The sequence below is a fragment of the Pelobates fuscus genome, chromosome 11 (assembly GCF_036172605.1).
Source record: "Pelobates fuscus isolate aPelFus1 chromosome 11, aPelFus1.pri, whole genome shotgun sequence".
Classification (NCBI taxonomy): Eukaryota; Metazoa; Chordata; class Amphibia; order Anura; family Pelobatidae; genus Pelobates; species Pelobates fuscus.
Window position 1 is genome coordinate 27,923,954 of NC_086327.1, and position 19,113 is coordinate 27,943,066.

Consider the following 19,113-nt stretch of genomic DNA (forward strand, 5'->3'; position numbering starts at 1 on the left):
CACCAGTGTGTGTCTGGGGGTGCTGTGTGTGTCTGGGGGTGCTGTGTGTGTCTGGGGGTGCTGTGTGTGCCTGGGGGTGCTGTGTGTGTGGGGGAGCTGTGTGTGTCTGGGGGTGCTGTGTGTGTGTGTGAGTGTGAATGTATTTATTTAAATGTAAATATATTTTTTTATTATATAAAAAAAAAAGTTATATCCCCCCCTCCCTTCTTACCTTTAGCCTGGGAGGGAGGGGAGCCGTGCTGCCATGGGGGTGTGCCGTGCTGCCATGGGGGGGGGGGGTTGCTGTGCTGCCGTGCTGCCTTCCCTGGTGGTCCAGTGGTGAGAGTAAACTCTAGCCCATGCAGGCTAGAGTTCACTCTTGCGTGATCTGAGCGTTGCCGCGGTAACCGTGGCAACGCTCAGACCTCGCGAGAGGACCCGGCGGAGCTGCTGGATAGAGCTCCGCTGGTCCTCTCCTCCCTCCCTCACTCCTCAGCCGGCGGCCGCTTAGAATTGTCTCTGGGCCGGTGAGGGAGATCTTTGATCTCCCCACCGACCCATGGAGACACACAGCAAGGCCGGCGCTCGGATAGCGCTGGCCCTGCAGCGGCCGGCGGGAGAGATCCTGTGATCTCCCCTGCCAGCCTCGGCCCCACGGCCATCGCGGCCCACCGGGCATTTGCCCGGTATGCCGATGGCCAGTCCGGGCCTGGGCATATGCAAATGAGTTCAACAACAAAGAACCACTTTTTTGCCTCATAAATTCCACTTTATATGAATGACACATAAAAGTTTCAGTTTTCCCTTTTTTTAGGCTAAGCAGACGGAGATCCCCTGAAACCCCTTCGGTGACATGTTTATAAGTGTAATTTTGTCTTTGTGATTCATTGTGTACTTGTGTACTTATGCCTTACTTTTTTATTTTTTTCTCATGTTAAGGGCTCTGCCCCCTGTGTATGTTTTTGATATGAAAAAAATCAATAGAGATAATAAAAAAATAAACAAAATTAAAAAATTCTACTTTACACATGGATTTCTTGGAGTGCATTAAGTGGAATTTATTAGGCAAAATGGTGGTTATTTGCATATGACCACCCAGAATCCCTTGCAGTATTAGCAGCACTGTAAATGTGACATTTTTGTGGGAAAAGCAAATGTCATGACTTGAATGGTGTGTGCAGATCTGTGTTTAACAATGAATTGACTATCCACTGATTTCCAAGTGGAAGGGGTTTTAAATCACCTTTTACCCCCACCATAACTGCATTGGTTTGTGATTCTGCCTGTCTGTCTATCATTTTACATGCATGTAGTTTCCATGAAAAAAAGTGAATCCATCTAGCAATGTCCCTCCTAATATTCCATCTGTACTTTATTGCAAGTCCAGCTGTCAGTATATGGAAAATAAATTATCCGTGCAGCAATTTCATAGAGAAAGAAAATATCATGTAGCATTGACTGCGTGAACGGTTTCTTGAACGGGATTAACTCTCGTAAATTAGGCCACGGATGGTCTCTGCGTGCTCCCCCAGCATGACAACTTACACACGCTATATATAGTGATGTGACTTCTGACCCCTGAATGACACGTGAAGTCACATACTGCCATACATTCTGAAGATAAATATACCAACCTCTGCGTGTTTACATCAGCAATATACCGCGCATGCATGCAGACGCAGGTATTTATTCAATATATCACTGCCCCTTATCAACCCCTTCACTGCCAAGCTGTTTAAAAAAAACTGTGTCATTTTATTTAAAACATGTAATCAGTAGATAATAAGAAAACATAATTTTAAGTGTTCAGCATTTCCACAATACACACACAGACCCAGATTTGTGGGCTTTATTTGGGGAGAAAAAGGCAACTTTTGGGCTCAAACAAGAGCATTTTTTAACAAGCCATACCTTGGCTATTGTTTGAGCCAAACCGTTGCCTGTTTCTCTAAAATAAAACCTGCTAAACTGGATCTATGTGTTCCCAGACACTGTTTTGTTATTTGAATTCATTATTAGGGTCCAGTAGTTCCCCTAGCTTATGTGGCACCATAGTTTTAAAATCTTCTATTTTGATTGGTGAGCGCCGATCCTGTCATTTATTGGATTAACATCAATGTTTAACAGATAACAAAACATGTAAAGAGCTATTTATTAGTAAGAATTCAAGGTGAATTTCAATTTAAAGGGACACTTGAGACCCCTAAAGCATTTCGCCTGCTGGTTAAAAACCTTTATGTGTAAAGAGTAATCTTTTTTTTTTTTTTTTCATTTACGAAAAGTGCAGATTTCAATAGAAATTGACACTTTTTTTTATAAATTATACTGGTTCAACCTTTTGGCATTCAAGCAGACAAGTATTTTTACTTCCCGGTTTGTTGGCTCAGTGGAGCTAAACTCAAGAGGGAGAAAATTGCCCAGAGCACCTGCTTGGCAGAGACTTTTCACTGAGCTGCATTGGGAAGCCTGTGATTGGACAGCCACAGAGAGTCTTGGCGGGGTTAGAAGGGGAAGGTTTGTGAAGGCTACAGACAAGAGATCTGCAGGTTTTAAAAGCTAGATAGATAGATGGATGAACTGTAAAAAATATTCAAGTCAGCTAGACTTTCAGTTTGGCTAGTCTGGTCCTAAATTTGAAATTCACTTTAACCCCTTAAGGACCAAACTTCTAGAATAAAAGGGAATCATGACATGTCACACGTCATTTGTCCTTAAGGGGTTAAAGAAAAAAAAATCACAATTCAGTAAATATACCCCCAATGAATACATGCATGCATTTAATTGACGTTTAAAAACAGCTTATAAAACCTTCAGTTTTATTGTCTGCTGCCTTTGCAAGCCCTCCCCTTCTAACCTCGCCCAGACTTTTTGTGTCTGTCCAATCACAGACTTCCCAATGTAGATGAGTTAGAAGTCTTTGCAAGACAGGTGCTCTGAGTAATTGCTGCCTCTTCAGTTCAATGCAAAAAAGCTAACAGAACCAGAAAGTAACAGGACCGGTACTCTGACAGTCAGGGGGTATAACAAGATTAATTTGTATAATTTTCTATATCTATTCTGCACACTCTTCACGCATAAAGCATTTCAGCAAACTAAAGTGCTTTAGGTGTATGAAGTTTCACTTTAAATTCTGATCTTAGTAAATAACCACAGAAATCAAGACCATTGCAACCTAAAGGCTGCCTGAGAATGATTGGAAATTTTGTTCACAAACATCTATAATGCAAATAAGCAAACCGAACCAGGAAGTAGCTGTAATGCAAAGGTTAACTATCACTGGCATGGCGTTCTTATCGTCTATCACATTCTTTGTTTCTCTGAGGAGACATTCTGTTCCTCGCAGAGATCAGGTGCCTAACACAGGAGCAGTAATTTAGAACTGTACTCTGTGGAGTTAGCAGAACATAAACGCTATTATACACAATTCCCTTCATTGGACCAGGGCGTGCCTAGCTCCCTAGCGTAACTGGTTACTCCTTTCCTTGGTAGCTAGGGATACACAAGTCCTTAATCACCCTCAAAGAATAAACTACCTCTCCCTCACACTAACAGGCATTAATGTGGGAGAGGGGGCATCATTTCAAAAAATAAACCCTGTAGAAGAATAAATGTTCCATGTTGGATTCTTGATTGAAGACCATTACTATCTTCTACATTCAAGCAATATAAATATGTAATGCAACTAATAAAAAAATTACAAATTCTCAAACTGCAAATCAGTCATAAAAATAAAAAGTACCAAAAAAAAAAAAAAAATGTTAATGACTGAACCAATATGCTGATTGAACTGGGCACCATCTGGTCCTTTTAACCCAGTGAAAGCCACGCGATTTCGGCATTGCCTTGTCCCAATAACCCCTTACGTGCCAGATAGTGCCCATAATATTACCCTTTACCCAACAACAACTGGGTGGAGAATGCAGTAGGGGCCATTTGTTTGGCCGTACAATATATTCTTATTTAATGTTGTTGTCTATGTCTAATGCACTCTGCTGTGACACTGAAATAGTTAATGTCCCAGCGTGTCCCTTATTATTTTAAAGGAGGGTCATGACATCTTCTGGTCACCACTTGCATGAGCCAGAATAATACGTTTGAGTTGTGAGCTCAGAGTGCACCCAGTAGATTTTTATGATTTTGACAACAGTATAGAAGTAAAGCAGGTCAGGAGAATGGCTTAGAACTGTTGAATAGTCTGTGATTTCTCACCATTGCAGGAGAACAATCAATACCCTGTAAACAGTGTAATGGACACCCGGTGACATGTCAACATACAGCTGGACAATCTAGATTTCCTTTATTTTCATGATGGCAGATATATAATCATTTGTTAAAAAAAGTGCCATTGTTTGTAGGCTTCATATGTGCCCCTGGTGTCTGACCACTGTAAAGCACTGCGGAATTTGTTCGTGCTATATAAATAAAAACAATATAATTATAATAATAATATAAGTAAAAATAAAAGTTACATTTAGTTTGTCTCTAGTTTTCCTGTACATCCTGTTATCTAGATAACTTCACCCAACTTAATGGCGTTCATTATATTGCCCTGGAAAGGCTGAGCTGACTTTGCTGGCAATGGAACCCGTGACTCTTGGATACAGCAGCTGGAATGTCACATCAGAATTGCACAGTTCGGGGTGGGCAACCTTTGGCACTCCAGATGTTGTGGACTACATCTCTCATACTGCTTTTACAGACATAATGCTGGCAAAGCATCAAGCGAGTTGTAGTCCGAAACACCTGGCGTGCCGAAGGTTTTCTACCCCAGAGCGAGTGGATATGGGTAACATGCTGCATTTATAAAGATCGTATGTGTGTGAGATTGAGTTTTTATTTGGGCCCCTTCCAACCATACTGAAATATTCCAGATCAGGAAATCTTGCACACGCCTTTGAAGTATAACAGATTGCAGTAATCGCCCAAATACTAATTCAGCTCAAATTGCTTCTATCTTCTCGTCCTGGCAAATGTCCATTGTCTGTTACCCGCTACACTCAACTTATCATGTTTTCTTTCTCTCTCTCTTCTCTTCCAAGCCCCCTACATTTCCCTTTATCACTTCTCTCTCCTCTCTCTGTCTCTATACCACTCTCACCACCTCCCTCCATTTTTTTAAAAATAATAATATAAATCTTTTCAAATGTATTTTTCTTCCATTTATTTTAATCGAAATGGGATCTAACGTAGACCAGTGATGACCAAAAGGTTGATCCGTAGCTGGGTAGAACTACAGAACCCATAATGCTTTGCTACCTGCAGCACCCAAACGCTACACTGAGCTAAACCAATGACAGTTTGAGATGGAAAGGGTATTTCTAACATTAGTGCTTTCAATTAGTATTAGAAAACTCTTAGAAATCAGGCTTCTCAAGATAAGAAAGAACCTCATGAATGTGATTTAGTAAAAAGATTTCGTCTTTCCTAACCACAGCTGTAAACTCAACTTTATCTGTCCCTGCATCATGATTAGCAGTACTGTTTGCTGCCTGGACTGATGTTACAGGCATTTATAATTCTCAATCCACTGTTTGATGCAGCCATTGTTTCTATATAATTGTTTTGTTTTTGTTACGTGTATATCTCTATTACTTATGCAAAGCTAATTTTGGGGTACATCTGTGTATCCCCGTTAAACGTGAATTTATATGGAATATTTCTGTACCCAGAGTCTGCTTAAAGTGGCTCTGTCACCCGACCTCCAAAATGAGTACTTTATAAAAACATTATGAAATACTCACATTGACTGTGTTTGAATTACAGCATAGTCAAAAGATATTCTAAGACAAAGTGGGGAGAACCTTGTCTTAGTATTTTACCTCCGCTTGGGAAAAAGGAGGAGTCAAGCCTTGTCAAGCCCCAGCCCCCACTTATGATGGCTGAGGGGAGCGACTCTGTCTATAGCGGAACCTGTTCTTGTGTGTGAGTACAATGGTGACGTCGGCTTCTGGTAGCTGAAGCGGACCAAATGGAACAGCATGGTGGCACCTTCAAGGAAAAAGTTATGGTCACCTTCCCCTGCACCCGTAGGCCATAGTACACTCAGTGGCGATGTTACCATCTTTGCAGAGTATGCCTCAAGCAGCTTTATTTGTATGTAAAAAGATTAAACTATGACAAGCACTCAGAGAGAGACATTGGACCATCATAACCACTATAATAAGCTTTAGTGGCTATGGTACAAAAGGGTCACCTTAAATCCAGCTTTCTTTCTATATTCAGTTAGTCCTCTTTGCAATTTCCTAGCAACGTGTTGTGGATCCCTGGTCTGCTAATGCAGCTCGCTGCTAATGGCGGTTAAATTTGTCCCCAAAGACGTTTATTGTTTTTGCCAAATGCATATAAATATTAAACTGTAAGAAAGAATATTACCATTGCATATTTAATGCAGATGGAAACAAATAATTACTTCCAGTATAGACACACTTTCTAAACCTCTCCTCTGTGATGTTATATTGTGCACTGTACAATCAGATTATATGGTTGCTATAAAAAAAACAACACAAAGCCATATATATTACATGATCTTCCTGTTATTCCAGTGGCCGGCTCATATTTAGAATGCTGTGTTGCATGGGTTGTGATGTGATTCTTGCAAGTATTTCACATAACTGATAAGAATAATGTACATTTCACCATCGTCCACTAGGGGCCCCCTTTTCTCAGGCAGAACTTGGTTTGCCCATAATTAGTGGGAGTGCGGCTCCCTGTTATTTCTATATCAAGATGACTTGCTGGTGGGACAGTGATAGCTGAAGTATAACTCCCACTTATCTCAGACTATACAAGGACATGCACGTCCTTGTCCCGTCGAAGTGGTAAACACCACTCCTAAACCCTTCACTGCAATAATACATACATTGCCATAACCCTAATCTTTACACCAACACTAAACCTAGCACAGGGCCGTCCTAGCAGAATTAGAGGCCCCCAGGCAAAGCCGTGCACTGGGGCCCTTCCTACACAACCACTCACAGGAATAAAAATTTAAATTATCGATAACAAAGCTTACATTTATCGGTGCCATATTTATTGGTACTATCAACAAAATCAGTGTTTAACCGTTAAAAAACATGCCTTACAGCAGAGATTAATCCTCACAAACATTCGGACAATATAACCTGAATCTTGAAGTCGAAAAAAAAGAAATTCAACATAAAAATGGTACTCGGTAACTCAAACAGACGGAGATGGCACAGGACGAAATTACTGTGAATTATTTATTAGTAATCAAGTGTTCAACACAAACATTTGCAAAATTTTGAGAATTGCTTTATAATTGGCTTGTACAGATAGCAGCAGGTACTGAGGTGATTAGTCGAGCTAAACGTTTTAATAAAGAGGGTTTGAAGTTTCTGAATAAATCTCCCGGAATAATATATTAAAAAGTTGGCAAGCCTATGGGGCCCCTATGCTCGTAGGGCCCCCGTGCAACTGTCCAGCGTACCCATGCGTCAAGACGGCTCTGTCCTACCAACATTAACCCTAACACTAACCCTAGCCCTAACACCAGCTGTAAAACTAACCCTAATACACTAAACCTATAGCCTACAAATAATATACAATATAACATATACATAATTGTAAAGCATGCATTAGATTCTGTACATAATTATAAATTACATGATCTTCAGCCTTGTTCATTATTATGATGTCTTCAAAATCACATTCTTTTCAAATTATAGCCTTGATTTAATAAGAATTCTAAATGATTCAATACTGTTAGAAAAAGTTCCAAGTGATTTATCAACAACAATTCCCATTGACTTTAATGGTGACGTCTGTAGATAAATAATTTGGATAGTATTTCTGACAATATTGAAACAATCGGAAAGCTAATTAAATAGAGGACAATATCAGGTTAACCAATGTATGGAATTACGATATATATTGAAAAACCAGCTACTTACAATTTGGTGCCACTAAAACTGACTTAAAAAAAATACAGTTTCTAAATGAAATCATCGCGGTGAACATAAACACCTGTACATTCACAGCTGAGCGGCGCGCCTGGTATCACCTTACCGCCAGTAAAACATGAAAAGTAAAATTTAATTTAACAAAAGTGTTTTTGCTGGTGACAAATATTTTTGTGACTCTCCTGAAATTAATAAATACATTTTCTCTCTAAACTTCTTAATATATTCGGCAGCTGTAAGGAGAGTGTCAGATGATGTCACTGCTAACATGATATATGGCTTAAGGACGGGAAGAATGTAGAAAGAGTAAAAAAAAACACAAAAAACCTACAATTGTATTAAATATTACTATTGTATGTAACAAAAAGAGAAGTATAAAATGAACATTCTTATGTATTTTTGTTTTTTATCTACCAAATTAATTTTGGTATATTCTACCTATCTGAGTGGAAATCAGAAATGTCCTGAGCCAAATATATATATATATTCTTTTAAAATAATAATTATATATTCTCACATTTAAAACAACTAAAAAAAAAAATAAGAAATTCACAAATGAAGCAAATCATAATAGTTGTAACAATAAAAAATAAAAGATGCTCAGAAAATAAAAGAGATTAAAATAAAATGTATCCAGGTGCCATAAACTCCTCATTTATTGTGTATATCAACCAAGGCTCCATTATTATGTTTTACAGACATGCCAATATTCGCTAAAATATATGTAGCTGAGAAGTGTTTTAATGCCTCCTGCGGAGATGAGCTTGTTTGTAGCTTTTTTAAGGCAAGGCCATCTTCACCTGCTTTTCCCGTATGTCAAACATGTTTTGTTAGAATTTTTGTTTATGTACAGGCACAGCGCAGTGGAATATGTTGGCATAATATATAAAAAATTTGAATTTTAATTAAATGTTGTGTACTGGCTCATTTCCCTCACACTGGGTGTTAATCAGCAGGTAAATGATGTAAAACAAATGGGATCTCCCAGGAACCCAATAATACCTGGCAGTAGCCCAACGAACGCGACCTACCCCTTTTTCCACCCCATGGACTGTGGACGGATAGGCAATTAATAATTACCGAAGGGGTTAATCCTATAAGGTTAAAGAAACACTATAGTCAACTAAATTACTTTAGCTAAATAAAGCAGTTTTAGTGTATAGATCATTCCCCTGCAATTTCACTGCTCAATTCACTGTCATTTAGGAGTTAAATCACTTTGTTTCTGTTTATGCAGCCCTAGCCACACCTCCCCTGGCTCTGATTGACAGAGCCTGCATGAAAAAAAAAACTGGTTTCACTTTCAAACAGATGTAATTTACCTTAAATAATTGTATCTCAATCTCTAAATTGAACTTTAATCACATACAGGAGGCTCTTACAGGGTCTAGCAAGCTATTAACATAGCAGGGGATAAGAAAATCTTAATTAAACAGAACTTGCAATAAAGAAAGCCTAAATAGGGCTCTCTTTACAGGAAGTGTTTATGGAAGGCTGTGCAAGTCACATGCAGGGAGGTGTGACTAGGGTTCATAAACAAAGGGATTTAACTCCTAAATGGCAGAGGGTTGAGCAGTGAGGCTGCAGGGGCATGTTCTATACACCAAAACTGCTTCATTAAGCTAAAGTTGTTCAGGTGACTATAGTGTCCCTTTAACCCCTTAAGGACCAAAATTCTGGAATAAAAGGGAATCATGACATGTCACACATGTCATGTGTCCTTAAAGGGAAACTCCAGTGCCAGAAAAACGATCCGTTTTTCTGGCACTGGAGGGTCCCTCTCCCTCCCACCCACCAATCCCCGGTTACTGAAGGGGTGAAAACCCCTTCAGTCACTTACCTGGGACAGCGGCGATGTCCCTCGCCGCTGTGTCCGCCTCCGCGACGCTCCTCCTAGTGATTACGTCGGCCGGTGGGCGAGACTAATCTCGCTCACCGGCCGAGGAAACCTAATGCGCATGCGCGGAAATTCCGCGCATGCGCATTACGTCTCCCCATAGGAAAGCATTGAAAAATCATTTCAATGCTTTCCTATGGGGTTTTGAGCGACGCTGGAGGTCCTCACACAGCGTGAGGACGTCCAGCGACGCTCTAACACAGGAAACCTGTGCTAGAACCCAGGAAGTGACCTCTAGTGGCTGTCTAATAGACAGCCACTAGAGGTGGAGTTAACCCTGCAATGTAAATATTGCAGTTTATGAAAAACTGCAATAATTACAGTTGCAGGGTTAAGGGTAGTGGGAGTTGGCACCCAGACCACTCCAATGAGCAGAAGTGGTCTGGGTGCCTGGAGTGTCCCTTTAAGGGGTTAAGGTAGGTTTCCAGTTATGCCTCAACTAAAATTCCCATCAGCCTCAGCCCTCAGGTAGGACCTGGTAATTTATCATCAAATAAAAGTTGCTATGTTCCCGTCACACAAATGACTCCTAGTTCCGTTATATATATATATATATGAATGTATATGTCATTGAAATGTCATTGCTGTTCACTAATGCCACATTCCACAGATTCCAACACAGGACAGATTAACGGAACAAGTCATCAATCTGTACTTTTGGTGTCTGCAGTCATGCACTTAACTAGCCAGCAAGATATAGTTCAAATTCCAAATGTCCATATACATTTTAAAAAGTCACCAAGTGGACACTCAAAGCAACCTAGTCACTAAAGCTCAGCTATCTCAATCCCAACACTCTCAGCCAATCTCTGCCATCCTGATTGGATGACACAATAACAATATGGAAGTGTGAATTCTGCCTTATCGGCGTGGCTGAGAAGGGGGCAGTTTCTGGCTGCAGAGGAGAGCCCTGTCTGTTGTCAAACTACATTCAAAAGTTTGATGTAAAACCAGTGGACGGTGCCCCATGCGCAGAAATTCTAGGCATCAAAACCAGTAAAACGAGCTGTTGGGATTAGTTGCTTAGACTGTCCCTTTAATCAAGCTCTCTGAACTGCAGCAAAAATAATATAAGGAACACTCTATGTGAAGTGGCCCTGTCTGCTTCTATATAGCTTATGTATAGCTCTTTAGATGACAAAAAGCTGACACTCGGCAGCACTTAAGCAAAGTTTTGTTTGTGTCTGATTGTGCAGGTGTTGGGTGACTGTGATACTTTGTGGGGTTTGGCTGAGTGTGATTGTGTTGGTTGGCTGAGTGTGATATGTATGTGTGGAGGTGGCGTAGTGTGATTGTATATGGGGTTTGACTGCGTGTAAGTGTGGAGCCATTGGTCTTGCTTGCATTTCTGTAGCACAATGTAAGGACAGCTTTTAAACTCTTTAACATAAGCTTATTTTATATACACTTCAATATAATACAAAATATATTAACAATACATGCACATATATATATAACGTGTAAGCACATAAATAAATGCATACACACATATTACTACAATTCACAGGAATTGAGTAGAACAGTTTTCAGTGAACGTTTTCAGCATTTTAAGCACACACTTCTACTACCTGCACACAATCATTAACACACACTACTTAGCAACCACACACTTTCACTGACAGACACACACTCTCACTGCTACACATACACTGACATACACACTCACTGATACTGACACTCATTGGCACAAACACTGTTTAACCAACACACACTTTCCCCGACAGATACACTGTCACTGATTTGACATACGGTGGTGTACACACATTCACTGACAGACACACACATTCTCACTGACACACAGTCTCACGGATACTGACAGACACTCACAAACATACACATTCTCTTGCACATACTTACAAATTAATGTTATTTATATTGTTTTTTTTTTTTAATTATTTTAAGTCCACTCGACCTCCCTACCTTTGGGGGAACATTACGATAGTTTTAAAAGCTTCAGCAGCGATCTCTTCATAGTCTTTTAGGCAGGGGACTGGCTGGGTGTCTGGTTCATACACTCCTTTTGTGGGATGGTCTGCCTACTTTCTAGGGATGCCCGTCCATTATAATCATTGCCAGTGATGCAAGTTGTGTCCCCCTAGGGTGGCCTACCTGCTGTCCTGATTTCCCACTGCACAAAGTTGGAGGGGATATAGCTGCAATTTCCATTCTCCTCTTTATTGATGATTGGAGATGCTGAGGTCCCTCAGTGCTGGATTGGGATCCTCCTCGCTCAATGTCAGCAATGGAGGCGGGATCTAATGCGCATGCGCAGCACACCCCCTGTGACAAAACCCCTGTTTGGTGTGCACCAATGTCCCTTTTTTTCGTATGCTGTTCGAGCATTTGGCTCTATTAACCTTTTATTTAGCTTACCGACCAATTCACCGAACAAAGACCCCCTTGTTAACTTGAAACAAACCACAAGAATGCAGTGTGCTCTTTGTGTGGCTGCCATTCGTATAGCCGAATGCCATGGTGGTAGAGAAAATGGTGGCCATCTTGTCGCATGAACGCTGGCAGCGGGACTTGGTCTAGAGTGCATGGAACTCTGAGATGGCTACTCGACTACCCGCACCCTGGTCAAAACTCCCGAACGACTGCTTCTAGCTGCGGCAAGTTAGGAGAACAGCGCTCAACGGTTTGTTTGACAGAAAACTACTGAGCCATTAACATACACTGAGTCAGGAGAGTCATTCACCTTTTCGTTGATTTCCCTACTTTCTGTTCGTATGAAAACACACGAACTAATGCTGGGCAGACTTATTTTGAACGGTCGGTGAAATCTTTCAACCCCATGGCGATTCGACTATGTTCGTGGGATCTGAGTGTTTTTTGGATATATTGAGCACTCAGATCCAAGCTATCTGGGGATATCTCGAATATGGGGGTGCAGTTATGTATTTTAATGTGTTTTTATAAAAGTTATAACTTGTAAATATTTTCTACCTGGAGATAATTAAGTTTACTACGGCCACTTAACCCAATTATCTCGAGGATAGAGAGGAGGGATTTTACTGTTTATGTGGGAGTGTTTTTGGATCAACAGCAACAACATGTGAGGAAGGCTGAACTTGATGGACGCAAGTCTCTTTTAGCTATGTAACTATGTAACTATGTTTTACATTGTAACTGTATGTTGATTGGTTACTGTAATTGTGTCCCAGTCCTCCACAAGGTCCATGTAGGAGTATCCCTTGCTGGAGAACCTGCATAAAAGGCCAAGCTGTGACCACCATTAAACAGATCGTTTTACCCCTTCATGAAGTCTTGGCTCATGTTTGGGGGATTGGGAGCTATAATTCACTACATCTTCTGCTACACTTAGATTTCAGAAGATTCTGCACTGATCTACTCAGCTGGAGTATAGGGGATCCGTTACACCCCCATTTTGCTAAGCATACTCATTACAGATCTTACATTCTGTAGCTACTCAAACATGGATTGAATGCTAAACTATTCAATACTACAATTATTTAGTAATACCAGTGAATAGCTTGCTAATAATATTATGACAAGACATTCAATTTGTTCATGGGTAAAAAAAAGTTGTGTATTTTTTTTTTTTATATGTTTGTGGACTTTTCATGTGTTCGTTCACTTTTCGTGTGCTTGTTCACTTTTTGTGAACTCAGATTTATAAAAATGGCTTCTCGTCAAAAATGATGGCAGGTAAGGGCAGGGAGACATACTGTTGTTATCGGACACTACTCATTTCGGATCTTAGCTTGGGTGCTTCAGCTACTCTTGATTAATAAAGTGACTTGGCTACTGCTGTGGCTAATGCCAAGTGAAAGGAATGCCACCAGAGCCCTTGTGGAAAATAAACTCTATCCCAATGTCTGATGTTTCAACTACATTCAGCAGAACAGAGCTAATTGTGGATTTAATTCAACTAAATTCATCAGATCAACAGATCAAACGCTAAATTTCCTTAATTTGAATATGAGTCACAGCCACGTGTATGCAGTAGCTAAATCATGGGATGCAGTGAAAACTTGCTGAGTTTGTCATTTATCTTACTTCAGTTTGGCAAGTCTGGTCTAAGCTGGGGACAGCCAAGAGGTGACGCTCTATTAGTTTTGGAACTACACCTCCTATGACCCTTTGCTAGTTTTTGCTCAACTTCCTAAAACAAATGATAGACCCTTTCCTTTATTTCAAGTTTATGTTCCCATAATCTTTACTTTGTTATATTAGAAACATAGAATGTGACGGCAGATAAGAACCATTCGGCCCATCTAGTCTGCCCAGTTTTCTAAATACTTTCATTAGTCCCTGGCCTTATCTTATAGTTAGGATAGCCTTATGCCTATCCCACGCATGCTTAAACTCCTTTACTGTGTTAACCTCTACCACTTCAGCTGGAAGGCTATTCCATGCATCCACTACCCTCTCAGTAAAGTAATACTTCCTGATATTATTTTTAAACCTTTGTCCCTCTAATTTAAGACTATGTCCTCTTGTTGTGGTAGTTTTTCTTCTTTTAAATATCGTCTCCTCCTTTACTGTGTTGATTCCCTTTATGTATTTAAATGTTTCAATCATATCCCCCCTGTCTCGTCTTTCCTCCAAGCTATACATGTTAAGATCCTTTAACCTATCCTGGTAAGTTTTATCCTGCAATCCATGAACCAGTTTAGTAGCCCTTCTTTGAACTCTCTCTAAGGTATCAATATCCTTTTGAAGATAGGGTCTCCAGTACTGTGTACAGTACTCCAAGTGAGGTCTCACCAGTGTTCTGTACAATGGCATGAGCACTTCCCTCTTTCTACTGCTAATACCTCTCCCTATACAACCAAGCATTCTGCTAGCATTTCCTGCTGCTCTATTACATTGTCTGCCTACCTTTAAGTCATATTTGTTACATTTTAGTTAGCAGCAGCTGGAGAGCTACCAGTTAGCAGCTTCTGTTGCTTTGTCAAATGCCCCCTCACCCCAAAAAAACTGTTAAATGATAAAAAATAAAAAATTGTCTGACCATTGTACAGTTGCTTTTGTAACTAATTAACTGTGAGTTCACGCAAGCCCAAGGATCCAGAGGCCAAGTCAGATTGCCCATGAATAATGACGGGCACAGGCCAAAACAATTTGCTGCAGGACAAGCATGATTCGCCATAATTCATGACTCGTATTTATGCATGGAAAACAAGAAGACAGCCAAGCTCTGCCTGCCAAGATTTAGCAAATAGGGGGAAGAAAGATGAAAAGTTGCGTGTGTAGATGTGACAGGGTTGGTGCACTGGGAACTAATTCTTCTGGACTGAAACGTGTAGCCAGAAGGATTTCTTTTCCAGGAATCCACTTGTGCTGGAGCTCTGTCCAGATTTCACAAGCCTCCTGTGGCCCATCAAAGTGTCTGGTTGGATGTTACTGCTTCCCAAAGAGTACATGCCTCCACGTCAGCTATTTAAATAGAAGAGATGGCTGTTGGCTGATGCCAATGATGAGCTCTCAAGCTCACGTAAGGCTTCTGATAGAGAATGGTGGAAATGGTGGTCCAACATCTTCTGAAGAACTGGCCGCCAGTCCTGTACAGAACACGCGAGAGGGAATTTGACTCATCTTTATTGGTTAGAACATCTAAACCAAAATCAATATGGTGATTATTCACTGAACTTGAATGGAGGCAACCAGGCAGGGAGTTTGGTCTAAAATAAAAAAAATAAAAATAGCCCAAAGTTTTGGTAAAATAGCAAAATTAGATCTTTAGCTAGCAGACAAGGCCCTGGCTATGTTTTCTTTCTGTTTGGCAATCTGTCAGTTTGTGGTTTATTTATTGAAGACAACATTTTAATACATTTGAACTAAATTACAAAATTTAGGAAAAATAGCTTAATTGGAGAAAAAAAATTCCCTCAGGCCCTTGCGAGCGAGGCCTGAGAGCTGCAAGTGTCTTTTTAAAGACAAGAGCTATAACACTGCAGGTGGATGTGGATACCTGCCTGGAAGAAGGGCTGCAGTGTATGAGGCAGAGGGGACGATGCCTGCCTGGAAGGAGAGCTGCAGCCTGGTCGGGTGGAAAAGCCCCAGAAGGACCTCAGTCAAGCTTCGGCGACTGGGGCTGAAGTGTTCCAAGCAGTCTGGGCGGAGGTACTTGGTCGGAGTACAGGAGCTCCGTCACACATTGTGCCTCCCACCAGCTTACAGAGCCCCAGCTCATTTCACATGATTATAGATAAAGCTGCATCACTGTAAGCTGACGGGGAACCTATTAGAGAGTAGGTAGGTTCTTGTTCGTCTTACAGTTATCTTCCTCTTGCAATGTTTCTTCATGAAAGCTGGGATTATTATACTTTTTTTTTTATATAATCCTTTAGTTTTTCATGTATAGGAAATATAAACGGTCCTGCCATGCCCCAACAGCAATAGCGAGGCAAGCATGAATTGTAAGCATAACATTGCAAGGTAAACGTGGTAAACTGCACATTTTTATAGCATCATGTTAAACAAGTATGTAAGTCGGGTGTGTGTATTGAGTAAAGAGGAGAAAAGACGTGTGTCACCGTCTCACAGTACAGTTGTGAAAAGGTTGGTGTGGTAGACTAGTATGTGAGACTGGTAATATGGAGGAGGTAGCACCAGGGGGCTCAAACCCAAGAGAGTCCTTTCAGGAAAACCACGTTAGGACGTAAGTACTAATTGATTTTTGAAAATTTACACAAAATAAGCAATTATGTACATTCGGACAGGTACAAGGGAGAGTGGAACTCCTTGCACCAAAATCTATGCCAGGGATAGGCAACCTTTGGCACTCCAGATGTTGTGGACTACATCCCTCATAATGCTCTTACAGCCATAATGCTGGCAAAGTATCATGGGAGGTGTAGTCCACAACATCTAGAGTGCCAGAGGTTGCCTATGCCTGTTCTAGGCATGAGTTGTTATGATGCTTTATACTTTACCGATATGTTAGATTTAATAAGATACTAAATACATGTACGGCATTACAGAAAAACAGACATGTACTGTATTCTTGTGTTTTTATTGTGAAGAAAGGACGATCGGTCTTGTTATGTGACAGTATCTCCTAATCATATGTGTGACAGCAAACAGAAGGCAGATTGTGCACAGTAATGATTTCACAGTGTCTCAGCTGCAAATCTATTAGAACCAGACGGTCACGGGTCATATCTTTCAGAATGATCCACTATTTCCATCTATTAACCCTTAGCGTGATCATGAGGTCCTTTATAAACACAAGAGGCAACAAAGTCTCTAATCAGAACTTTGTAACCACTGGTTTAGGACCCAAAGCTAGAGCTCATGCACTTACCAAAGTGCTCGTAGATTTCTAAAATACAAAACAAAGGGGTACATTACACCCTATAAAACAGTCAAGGTTGAGCGATCACAAGAAGCCAGAATTTATCAACACATTTACAGAACCATCAGATCCTTCACGATGGATACAAGTAACATCAACTAATCTTAAAAGGACACTATAGTCACCAGAACCAATACAGCGTAATGTAGTGGTTCTGGTAAGTAGGGTCAGTCTTTGCTGGTATTTTCATGTAAACACTGCCTTTTCAGAAAAAAGGCAATGTTTACATTGGTCCCTAGGGACACCTCAGATGGCTACAAGAGGTGCTTCCTGGGTCACAGGAACGGTCGCATAGACATGCAGATTATCCCCAACTTCCAATTCGCCATTCAGTTTATCGCGTCCATTTTCCTCTTCCAATTTCCCATTCAGTTCCCTTATTTCATATCCTTTCCTCCTATAAATGTCACATCATTTAAACTGTTACCAGTCTGCTAATACCTGTCCCCTTATTTATATCTCTTATCCCTTCTCTTTTTGCATTTCTGTCATTTCATTATCACCTTTAATATCCATTTTTCATTCTCTGCCCTTAAGTTTGTGTATCATCCCTCTTGATTGCTTCTATAGTCACGGTACACCCAGAACCCTCAGACAGACAGCAATGTGTGGCCACCCCTTTAAGAGACCTGGCTGGATTTGAAGTATGCCAATCCGGTTCTCTACCATGCTGTCCACTAGGGGGCTTCATTATCTGCCTGGATTCGTCTGCTACCTTTGCGTCCTTTGCCTGGATGGAGCAGTGCTGGTCCATCTGCAGCCCCTTACCAATTAGAGACTCCCAATCAACAGGCTGTAAAAGCCTTCTCTGCCTGAGGCCTAGTATCTGGTCATTTGTTTTTCCTGCTGGATGTATGCTACCATGATGACTGTTTTCCTGGACTCTGATCTCTGCCTGCCTTACCGACTACGTTACTCGCTGACAGCCCTGACTTCTGCTTCTCATCTGACCCTGCCTTTGGATTACCTCTTCATCTGTACTGCGCTTTGGTTGTGCCACCTTGTGCCATCTCCTGCACCTGGGCTCCAACTCCTGGTAAACTGTGCCGATCCCTTACAATGCTGTCCATAAAGAGCCAACTGATGGAGAGTTTGAGGATATGACATCATATCTTTACATTCTCCATCCTTACGAGCTTCACCCAAACAGCCAACATTGAGAGGAACAAGTTATAGGAAGACCTGTGCCAAGAGAGGGGCAACTCACTGCTACTCCCACATCAGCAACTGTTTAGGGAATTTTCCAACTGGTCAGAGCCACCTGCAAATATTGCTGTTATTTAAATATATATTTTTAAAAATGCAGCCCATCTGGAAATTCTCAGGATTCTAATTGGCCAGTCTAGATCTCCGTAACCTATAAAAAATAAGTACATATTTTAAGGGGCAGCATAATTCAGATAATGAATAATGTAGTACATTTTTTTTATCTGTGATTACAGTCTCACATTTGAGGCTTTAGCCCCTAAAGTCCCTCTTTAACGACACCCTTGGAACAGGCATCTCATATTTGTCAAACTCTAGGCAACGGACTACAATAAACTGTTCCCTGTAGTGGTACGGCCTTCTCTTTTGTAGTGAAGATCCCTTGGATACTGGTGGAAGAGACTACTGAAGATGTTTTGTAGAATGTATTTTAGCATGTATTGTACAACACTTGAAGAATTGGTGACCAAGCTAATTTTACACTTTGGATTGGATCACCAAATATCTTTGCCTATATTGGCAATTCAGTTTTCGACCTCCTACAATTGACTATTTAGTAAAGAAACACCAAATTAGTTATGACTTATCGAACAGGAAATTGCTTCCAAATTACCCTTGAATTTGGCTATTCGGCAATATATTTGGAGATTTCATTTCTCATGGTATTTGCAGACGAAATAAAAAAAAATCTGCCTGCTTTTAGTTCTTTTATAAAGTTGCGTAACTTTAAGAAGCATTACTTTTCTTTCTTCTTTAGTAAATCATGCTCATATGAGTGCAGCTAAAAT

At 40.7% G+C, this 19,113-nt stretch overlaps 1 protein-coding gene across 2 annotated transcripts in view; it reads left to right on the forward strand.

Moving 5' to 3' along the window:
- Positions 1–19,113, forward strand: part of LOC134578129 (protein kinase C and casein kinase substrate in neurons protein 1-like) — a 96,879-nt gene that overhangs the window by 21,221 nt on the left and 56,545 nt on the right. The gene's annotated exons all lie outside the window — the stretch shown is intronic.